We start from the raw sequence: 11,122 nt of genomic DNA on the forward strand, positions 1-11,122 counted from the left end.
GACCTTTTGACCTTTACATTTTCATTAATATCTTTAAAACAGAGGCAGCACAAACGACAATTTTAGCAGCACAAACCAGCACAAACGTTTGACATCAATTTTGTTCGATCCCATTAATGTGGGGGGGCTGGTTGACCTTTTGACCTTTACATTTTCATTAATATCTTTAAAACAGAGGCAGCACAAACGTAGTACAGTTGATTGACACCAGTTTTGTTTGATTCCATTAATGTGGGGGGGGCTGGTTGACCTCTGATGACCTCTAGAAATTTGTATGGATTTCTTTAAAATGATAGCAGCACAAACGTAAATTTTTGCAGCAAATACCAGCACAAACGTAGCACAGTTGATTGATACCAGTTTTGTTTGATTCCATTAATGTGGGAGGGCTGGTTGACCTTTTGACCTTTACATTTTCATTAATATCTTTAAAACAGAGGCAGCACAAACGACAATTTTAGCAGCACAAACCAGCACAAACGTTTGACATCAATTTTGTTCGATCCCATTAATGTGGGGGGGCTGGTTGACCTTTTGACCTTTACATTTTCATTAATATCTTTAAAACAGAGGCAGCACAAACGTAGTACAGTTGATTGACACCAGTTTTGTTTGATTCCATTAATGTGGGGGGGGCTGGTTGACCTCTGATGACCTCTAGAAATTTGTATGGATTTCTTTAAAATGATAGCAGCACAAACGTAAATTTTTGCAGCAAATACCAGCACAAACACAGCACAGTTGATTGACACCAGTTTTGTTTGATTCCATTAATGTGGGGGGGCTGGTTGACCTCTGATGACCGCTACAAATTTTCTTGAATATCTTTAAAATGATAGCAGCACAAACGTAAATTTTTGCAGCACAAACCAGCACAAACGTTTGACATCAATTTTGTTCGATTCCATTAATGTGGGGGGGCTGGTTGACCTTTTGACCTTTACATTTTCATTAATATCTTTAAAACAGAGGCAGCACAAACGACAATTTTAGCAGCACAAACCAGCACAAACGTTTGATACCACTTTTGTTGGATTTGAAGAAGGTGGGGGGCCAACTTCACTCACATGCTTAATGGCTCAAAACACCTTATCCAATTATAAACTGATACGCACCTACTGGCATGCCCCTTTTAATTTCTTCATAAATGTTATTTAATGTTATTATTACGGCAGCACGGTGGTTAGCACTGTTGCCGCACAGCAAGAAGGTCCTGAGTTCAATTCCTCCATCACGTCAGGGTCTTTCTGTGTGGAGTTTGCAGGTTCTCTCGCCATGTTTGCGTGGGTTCTCTCCGGGCTCTCTCCAAAGACATGCAGCTTGTGGTGATAGGTTAATTGGTTAATCCGAATTGCCCATAGGTGTGAATGTGAGTGTGAATGGTTGTCTGTCCCTGTGTGTTGGCCCTGTGACAGACTGGCAACCTGTCCAGGATGTACCCTGCCTCTTGCCCTATGACAGCTGGGATAGATTCCAGCACCCCCTGCGACCCTTAAAAGGATAAGCAGATGGATGGATGGATGGATGGATGGATGGAATTTTATTAATATCTTTAATAGCACCACAAACAAAATTTTTTGCAGCACAAACCTGTGACATCAACTTTTGTTTGATTTGGGTGATGTGGGGGGGCTGGTTGACCTTTTGACGTTTGCATTTTCATTAATATCTTTAAAACAGAGGCAGCACAAACGACAATTTTAGCAGCACAAACACAGCACAAACACAGCACAGTTGATTGACACCAGTTTTGTCTGATTCCATTAATGTGGGGGAGCTGGTTGACCTCTGATGACCTCTACAAATTTTCTTGAATATCTTTAAAATGATAGCAGCACAAACAACAATTTTTGCAGAACAAACCAGCACAAACGTAGCACAAATGTTTGACATCAATTTTGTTCGATTCCATTAATGTGTGTGTGTGTGTGTGTGTTGGGGGGGGGGCTGGTTGACCTTTACATTTTCATTAATATCTTTAAAACAGAAGCCGCACAAACCAGCACAAACGTAGCACAGGTGATTGACACCCATTTTGTTTGATTTAATTAATGTGGGGGGGGCTGGTTGACCTCTGATGACCTCTAGATATTTTGATTAATATCTTTAAAATGATAGCAGCACAAATGACAATTTTTGCAGCACAAACCAGCTCAAACGTTTGATACCACTTTTGTTGGATTTGAAGAAGGTGGGGGGGCCAACTTCACTCACATATGTCATGTCTACTGAATTCTCATTTTTCATGCCTGTGGAGTTTATTATATGGACGTGGTGACAGTGTAAAGACAGCCTGCTCTTCTGATTTAACTTTTCAAGCATTCACACTAATTAGTGTTTAAACCTCCCATGGTTCTATATCTGGGGATGTGGCTTTGGTTTGCACTAATGAAAGCTTATAGTTGAAATGTGTTTGACAGTAAATGGTCAATAAAGAAGACAGCATTTTGTTTTGTTTTTACACAATGATTTTGTCATGTGCTGTGTGCAGGCAGGAACTGTGGACCCAATGTGCAGACACTTGGAGGTAAAAGTGTGAACTCAAAACAGCTTTAACGCTAAACACAAATATAACAAAAGCAAGAATACCAAAAGAAACTTACACAGGCAGCCAAACAGAACACACAGCATAGGATGAGGGAGATCGCAACAAAGACCAAAGAAAACTCAGGGCTTACATACCCAGAGAGAGCCATCAGGGAATGGGAGACAACAGAGAAACACAGCTGGGACAAATAAGGGTAGCGAGACAAGGGAAGCAAATCCAGATACATTAACATGAGACATGGACTTTCAAAGTAAAACAGGAAACATAACACAGACAACGCGGACTTGACGAGGGATACAGTAGACAGGGGGAGACAGAACAACTATGTAACACAGACACAGAAACCAGAAGACAGAACTCTAAGAAACCAAAAGACTAGAAATGATAAATAATGGCAAAATCAAAGTTCAATAATAATGTAAAACTCAAAATTTTGGGTCAACGAACCCAGGCACCCTAACAGATTTATTTTTACAGTTAATTTTTTTCTATTTAATTATTTAGTTACAGTCCACCATACCTCTGATCCCCTGTCAATCCATCCACCCCCTTTTTAATGGTGTATCTGATTCAGGGTCATGAAGGGCTGGAGCAGCTGTCACAGACTGAGCAAGGTACACCCTGTACAGTTCACCAGTCTATGGCAGTGTCCCACTGTGTGTATTTTAAAAAGTACCGCATCTTAAAAACCACGGCTGCAGATAGATGGCCTTGGCAACTCTTCACTACATTATGAGGGGGATTTTATTATAGCAAATGACAAAAAAAATGGACCACTCATGATCTATTCAAAATACAATCTAGAGATGTTTTAGTCCCTTAAAGAGAGCTAATTATGTTTATTTCCAGCTCCATACTTTAATTTGTGCACTACAGCAAATTTGTGTGATTCATTGCTGAAAATATGCTTATTTATCCTATACTGAGTCTTGGTGCAGTCCTTCAATTTATCTTCCATTTGAAATATGCCAGTTTAGCTGTCCTCTCTTTGAGCCGACCTTTGTCTTATTGGCTGCTCCTCAGAAGTTTTGAATAGCAGGTGGGTGGTACTTCTGTGCTTGGAGCAGGGATTACGTGTACATATACTGACCTCATTATTTGAAACTTGGCCCATGTTCGATATGAGCATTCACCATTTATATATACACAATATCTGTTGGTGTGTGTGTGTGTGTGTGTGTGTGTGTGTGTGTGTGTGTGTGTGTGTGTGTGTGTGTGTGTTAGAAAATATGGAAAAGGAACATTAAGTATTGGTCAAGGAGTTTGATTTCCAAACCAAATGCAAATCTTACTTTCATTCAGCAGCCCACCTTTTCTCAAAGCTCAGTTAAAGACACTTTTGACAATGTCATCTGGGTTGTAGCTTTGTTCCTGAAGATGTGCATGTCTTCAGGAATTAAAAGAAAGAAAGAAAGAAAGAAAGAAAGAAAGAAAGAAAGAAAGAAAGAAAGAAAGAAAGAAAGAAAGAAAGAAAGAAAGAAAGAAAGAAAGAAAGAAAGAAAGAAAGAAGTCCAGGAGATCTGAGTAGTTATTATGTCTGATGAAAAGAACAATCGAAAACAACCAAGGCACTTTGTCTTCAGGTATTTGTATTAGGATCAGCACAGATTTCACTCTCTGGCTTTATTTATAGCATAATAAGACATTTTACTTTTAAAAATCAAGGACACCAACAAGACAGATAGGGCACATGCACTGGGGCCACAAATGTCCCAGGTTTAGTCCGTAATTCAATTCAATTCAATTTTATTTATATAGCGCCAAATCACAACAAAAGTCGCCTCAAGGGGCTTCATAGATACAGAGAAAAACCCAACAATCATATGACCCCCTATGAGCAAGCACTTTGGTGACAGTGGGAAGGAAAAACTCCCTTTTAACAGGAAGAAACCTCCGGCAGAACCAGGCTCAGGGAGGGGCGGGGCCATCTGCTGCGACCGGTTGGGGTGAGAGAAGGAAGACAGGATAAAAGACATGCTGTGGAAGAGAGACAGAGGTTAATAACAGATATGATTCAATGCAGAGAGGTCTATTAACACAGCGGTCCCTAAGCGCCACGGACCGGTTCATGCCCGACAATATTTTTACGGACCGGCCTAGTACCGGTACCGTAAAAAAGAAGATTTATTCATAACACACGTGAAAAGACCCAGGAAAACCGAGTTAACGATAAAAACGATAACAAAATAACGCTAAAAAAGCGATAAAAATCCTGAAAACCATACATTTCACACCTGAGCCTCAACTCTCAACTCTCGTGGCCCGGTACCAAACGACTCACGGACCGGTACCGAGGCCCGGGGGTTGGGGACCGCTGTATTAATACATAGTGAGTGAGAAAGGTGACTGGAAAGGAAAAACTCAATGCATCATGGGAATCCCCGGCAGCCTACGTCTATCGCAGCATAACTACGGGAGGATTCAGGATCAGTGCTCTAAGTGCTCTAATGGGGTGATATGGTACTACAAGGTCATTAAGATAAGATGGGGCCTGATTATTCAAGACCTTGTATGTGAGGAGCAGGATTTTGAATTCATTTCTGGGTTTGAAGGGAAGCCAAAACAGGAGAAATATGCTCTCTCTTTCTAGTCCCTGTCAGGACTCTTGCTGCAGCATTTTGGATTAGCTGAAGGCTTTTCAGCGAGTTTTTGGACATCCTGATAATAATGAATTGCAGTAGTCCAGCCTGGAAGTAATAAAAGCATGAACTAGTTTTTCAGCGTCACTCTGAGACAGGATATTTCTAACTTTAGAGATGTTGCGCAAATGGAAGAACGCAGTCTTACATATTTGTTTAATACGTGCGTTGAAGGAGATATCCTGGTCAAAAATGACTCCAAGGTTCCTCACAGCGTTACTGGAGGCCAAGGTAATGCCATCCAGAGTAAGAATCTGGTTAGATACCATATTTCTAGGCTTTTCAGGGCCGAGTACAATAACCTCAGTTTTATCTGAATTAAGAAGCAGAAAGTTAGCGGCCATCCAGGTCTTTATGTCTTTAAGACATTCCTGCAGTTTAACTAATTGGTGTGTGTTATCTGGCTTCATGGACAGATAGAGCTGGGTGTCATCTGCATGGCAGTGAAAATGTATGCTATGTCTTTTAATGATGCTGCCTAGGGGATGCATGTATAGTGTAAGCAGAATTGGTCCTAGCACTGAACCTGTGGAACTCCATAATTAACCTCAGTGTGTGAAGAGGACTCTCCATTTACATGTACAAATTGGAGTCTATTAGATAGATATGATACAAGCCACTGCAGTGCAGTACCTGTAATACCTACAGCATGTTCTAATCGCTCTAATAGGATATTATGGTCAACAGTATCGAATGCTGCACTAAGGTCTAGCAGGACAAGCACAGAGATGAGTCCACTGTCAGAGGCCATAAGAAGATCATTTGTAACCTTCACTAAAGCTGTTTCTGTGCTGTGATGAGCTCTGAAACCTGACTGAAACTCTTCAAATAAACCATTCCTCTGCAGATGATCTGTTAGCTGTTTGACAGCTACTCTTTCAAGGATGTTTGATATGAAAGGAACGTTGGAGATTGGCCTATAATTAGCTAAGACTGCTGGGTCTAGAGATGCTTTTTGAGTAAAGGTTTAACTACAGCCAGCTTGAAGGCCTGTGGTACATAGCCGATTATTAGAGATAGGTTGATCATATTTAAGATTGAAGAATTAATTAATGGCAGGACTTCTTTGAGCAGTTTTGTAGGAATGGGGTCTACAAGACACGTTGATGGCTTGGAGGAAGTAATTATTGAAGTTAACTCAGAAAGATCAATTGGAGAAAAAGAGTCTAATATAACATCAATGGTACTAAGAGTAGCTGTAGATAATATTACATCTGTGGGATGATTATTGGTAATTTTTTCTCTAATGATAAAAATTTTATTTGTGAAGAAGTTCATGAAGTCATTACTAGTTAACGTTAAAGGGATGGTTGGCTCAAAAGAGCTCTGACTTTTTGTCAGCCTGACTACAGTGCTGAAGAGAAACTGGGGGTTATTCTTATTTTCTTCAATCAGTGACGAATAGTAAGATGTTCTGGCTTTGCGGAGGACTTTCTTATAAAGCAACACACTATTTCTCGAGGCTAAATGATGATCCTCTAAATTTGTGACACGCCATTTCCTCTCCAGCTTACGAGTCATCTGCTTTAGGCTGTGTGTTTGAGAATTATACCACGGAGTCAGGTACTTCTGATTTGAGACCTTTTCACAGGAGCTACAGTATCCAGAGTCGTATGTAGTGAGGAGGTGAAATTATTAACAAGATAATCGACCTCTGTTGGAGTAGTATTCAGATAGCTGCTCTGCTCTATGTTGGTACAGGGCATTGAAAATGATAACAGTGGTTGGATTATATTCTTAAACTTAGTTACAGCACTTTCAGAAAGACTTTGATAAAGTCTACTTTCCACTGCTGTGTAATCAATTATTTTAAATGTAAATGTTATCAGGAAATGATCAGACAGGAGAGGGTTTTCAGGAAACACTGTTAAATGTTCAGTTTCTATGCCTTATGTTAAAACAAGATCTAGAGTGTGATTATTAAAGTGGTGGGTGGGTTCTTTTCCTTTTTATGAAAAGCCAATTGAGTCTAATAACAGATTAAATGCCTTGTTGAGGCTGTCATTTTTAGCATCTACATGGATGTTAAAATCACCCAAAATAATTATTTTATCTGAGCTGAGCACTAAATCAGATAAAAAGTCTGAGAAATCAGACAGAAACTCTGTGTAAGGAGATGGGGGGGGGGGGGGGGGGGGGGGGGTAGCAGGAGGAGAGAAGCTGCAGAGATGCGTGTAAGACTGCAACTCTGCTTCCTGGTCCCAACTCTGGATAGTCATATTTTGGGGGGTTTAATAAATGTGTCCATATTTCTAGAAATGAGAGCTGCTCCATCCAAAGTGGGATGGATGCCGTCTCTCCTAACAAGATCAGGTTTCCTCCAGAAGGTTTGCCAATTATCTATGAATTCCACATCGTTTCTGGGACACCACTCGGACAGCCAGCAATTTAAGGAGAACATGCGGCTAAACATGTCACTCCTGGTCTGATTGGGGAGGGGACCAGAGAAAACTACAGAATCTGACATTGTTTTGGCAAAGTTGCACACCGATTCAATATTGCTTTTAGTGACCTCCGATTGGCGTAACCGGGTGTCATTACTGCCGACGTGAATTATGATTTTACTGAATTTACGTTTATCCTTAGCCAGCGGTTTTTGCATTTCCTTCAATGTCGCCTGCTCTGGAAGACAATTGACTATGGTTGCCGGTGTCTCTAGCTTCACATGTCTGAGAACAGAATCACCAATTACCAGAGTTTGACCCCCGGCGGGCGTGTTGCCGAGTGGGGAAAAACAGTTAGACACATGAACGGGTTGGTGGTGTACCTGGGGCTTCTGTTTAGGACTATGCTTCCTCCTCACCGTCACCCAGCCGCCCTCTTTCCCCAGCTGCTTGGGGTCTGCCGGGGAACAGCTAGCGGGGCCTACGCTATCTTCGGCTGCACCAGTTACAGGGGCCTTGCTAGCTACGGGTGAATGAAGGGTGCGAAGCCGAGTCTCCCTTCCAATGTGGATCACATCAGCCAGCAACACAGGCTCTTGTGAAATGTAGATGACCTCAGACAGCAGCGCAGGCCCTGCTGTCGTGAAGTTGGCCTCAGAGGGAGCACTAGCCCTGGTGCAATGTGGATGGCCTAAGCCAGCAATACAGGCCCTGGTGTGTTGACGATAGCCTCACAAGGAGCACGTGCCGTGGTATAATGTGGATGGCCTCAGCCAGTAGCACAGGCCCTGTTGTAATGTGGATGGCCTCATCTACCAACACTGGCCCAGGTGAAATGCGGATGGTATTAGCCAGCACCACAGGCCCTGGTGTAATGTGAATGTCCTCAGCCATGACCACAGGCCCTGATGAAATGTAAATGTCCTCAGCCAGTAGCACAGGCCCTGTTGTAATGTGGATGGCCTTATCTAACAACTCTGTCCCTGGTGAAATATGGATGGTATTGGTCAGAACCACACACCCTGGTGTAATGTGAATGGCCTTAGCCAACACCACTGGCCCTGGTGAAATGTGCATGATATCGGTCAGCACCAGAGGCCCAGATGTAATGTGGATGGCATTAATGAGCAGCAGAGGCCCTGGTGGGGTGAAGATGGCCACACAGCAATCACTTTCCCTGGTGTAATGTGGATGGTAGAAGCCGGCATCACAGGCCGTGATGTAATGTGGATCGCCTCATCCAGCACCACAGGCCCTGGTTTGGTGATGATTGCCACACAGGAAGAACTGTACCTGGTGTAATGTGGATGGCCTCATCCAACAGTACAGGCCCTGGTGTGGTGAAGATGGCCTCACAGGAAGCACAGGCCTTGGTGTAATGTGAATGGCCTCAGACAGCAGACAGGCCCTGGTGAAATGTAGATGGCCTCAGCCAGCAACATGCGCTCTGGTGAAAGGTAGTCTGCCTCAGCCAGTGGCACAGGCCCTGTTGTGGTGAAGCCAGTAGTAAAGGCCCTTGTGTTTTCTGGAACGCATCAGCCGACAACACAATCCCTGGTGAAATGTGGATGGTATCATGGAGTAGCACAGGCCCTGGTGTAATGTGGATGGCCTCATCCAACAGTACAGTCCCTGGTGTGGTGAAGATCGCCTCACAGGAAGCAGTGTCCCTGGTGTAAAGTGTATGGCCTAAGCCAACAACAGTGGCCCTGGTGAAATGTGGTTGGTATCAACGAGTAGCACAGGCCCTGGTGTAAAGTGGATGGCCTCAGCAAGCAACACAGGCCCTGGTTTGGTGATGATGGCATCACAGGAAGCACTGGCATTGGTGTAATGTGGATGGCCTGAGCCAACAAAACTGGCCCTGGTGAAATGTGGATGGTATTGGCCAGCACCAAAGGACGTTGTGTAATGTGGATGGCCTCAGCCAACACCACTGGCCCTGGTGTAATGTGGATGGCATCAGCCAGTATCACAGGCCCTTCTGTGTTGTGGATGTCATCAGCCAGCAACACAAGCCCTGGTGAAATGTGGATGGTTTAGGACAGCACCAAAGGGCCTGGTGAAATATGGATGGTATTGGCCAGCACCAAAGGCCCTGGTGTAATGTGGATGGCCTCAGCCAAAAGTACAGGCCCTGGTGTGGTGAAGATGGCCTCACAGGAAGCACTGTCCCTGATGTAAAGTGTATGGCCTCAGCCAACAACAGTGGCCCTGGTGAAATGTGGATGGTATTGGCCAGCACAACAGGCCATGTTGTAATGTGAATGTCCTCAGCCAGTAGCACAGGCCCTTGTGTACTGTGGATGGCCTCATCCAGCAACACCACAGGCCCTGGTGAAATGTGGTTGTTTTCGGCCAGCAACACAGGCCCTTGAGTAATTTGGATGGCTAGCAGCACAGTCTGGTGAAGATGGCCTCACAGAAATTACTGGCCCTGGTGTATTGTGGATGGCATCAGTCGTCAACACAGGCCCTCGTGAAATATAGGTGGCCTCAGCCAGCAGCACAGGCCCTACTGCAATGTGAATGGCCTCAGCCAGCAAGACAGTCCCTGGTTTAATGTTAATGTCCTCATCCAACCCAATGGCCCCGGTGCAATGTGGATGACCTCAGCCAGCAGCACAGGACCTGGTGTAATGTGGATGGTATGGTAAGCAACACACACCCTGGTGTAATGTGGATGGCCTTAGCTTACACCACTGGCCCTGGTGTAATGTGCATGATATCGGCCAGTATCACAGGCCCTAATGCAGATGGCATCAACGAGCATCAAAGCCCCTGGTGGGGTAAAGATGGCCTCACATGAAGCACAGGCCCTGGTGTAATGTGGATGGTAGAAGCCGGCATCACAGTCTCTGGTGTAATGTCGATGGTCTAAGCCAACAACAGTGGCCCTGGTGAAATGTGGATGGTGTTGGCCAGCACCAGAGGCCCTGGTGTAATTTGAATGGCTTAGGCCACCAGCACAGGCCCTCGTGTGGTGAAGATGGCCTCGCAGGAAGCAATGTCCCTAGTGTAATGTGGATGGCCTCAGCAAACAACACTGGCCTTGGTAAAATGTCGATGGTATTGGCCAGCACCACAGGCCCTGCTGTAATGTAGATGGCATCAGCCAGCACCACAGGCCCTTCTGTGTTGTGAATGCCATCAGCCAGCAACACAGGCCCTTGGGTAATATGGAAGGCTAGCAGCACAGGCCCTTGTGTAATGTGGATGGTATCAGCCAGCACCAAAGGCCCTGGTGTGGTGATGATGGCCTCACAGGAAGCACTGTCCCTGGTGTAATTTGGATGGTCTCAGCCAACAACATTGGCCCTAGTGAAATGTGGATGGTATTGGCCAGCACAACAGGCCATGTTGTAATGTGAATGTCCTCAGCCAGTAGCACAGGCCCTTGTGCACTGTGGATGGCCTCATCCAGCAACACCACAGGCCCTGGTGAAATGTGGTTGTTTTCGGCCAGCAACACAGGCCCTTGGGTAATTTGGATGGCTAGCAGCACATGCCGTGGTCTGGTGAAGATGGCCTCACAGAAATTACTGGCCCTG

This window comes from Astatotilapia calliptera, chromosome 6 (genome assembly GCF_964374335.1).
Source record: "Astatotilapia calliptera chromosome 6, fAstCal68.1, whole genome shotgun sequence".
Lineage (NCBI taxonomy): Eukaryota > Metazoa > Chordata > Actinopteri > Cichliformes > Cichlidae > Astatotilapia > Astatotilapia calliptera.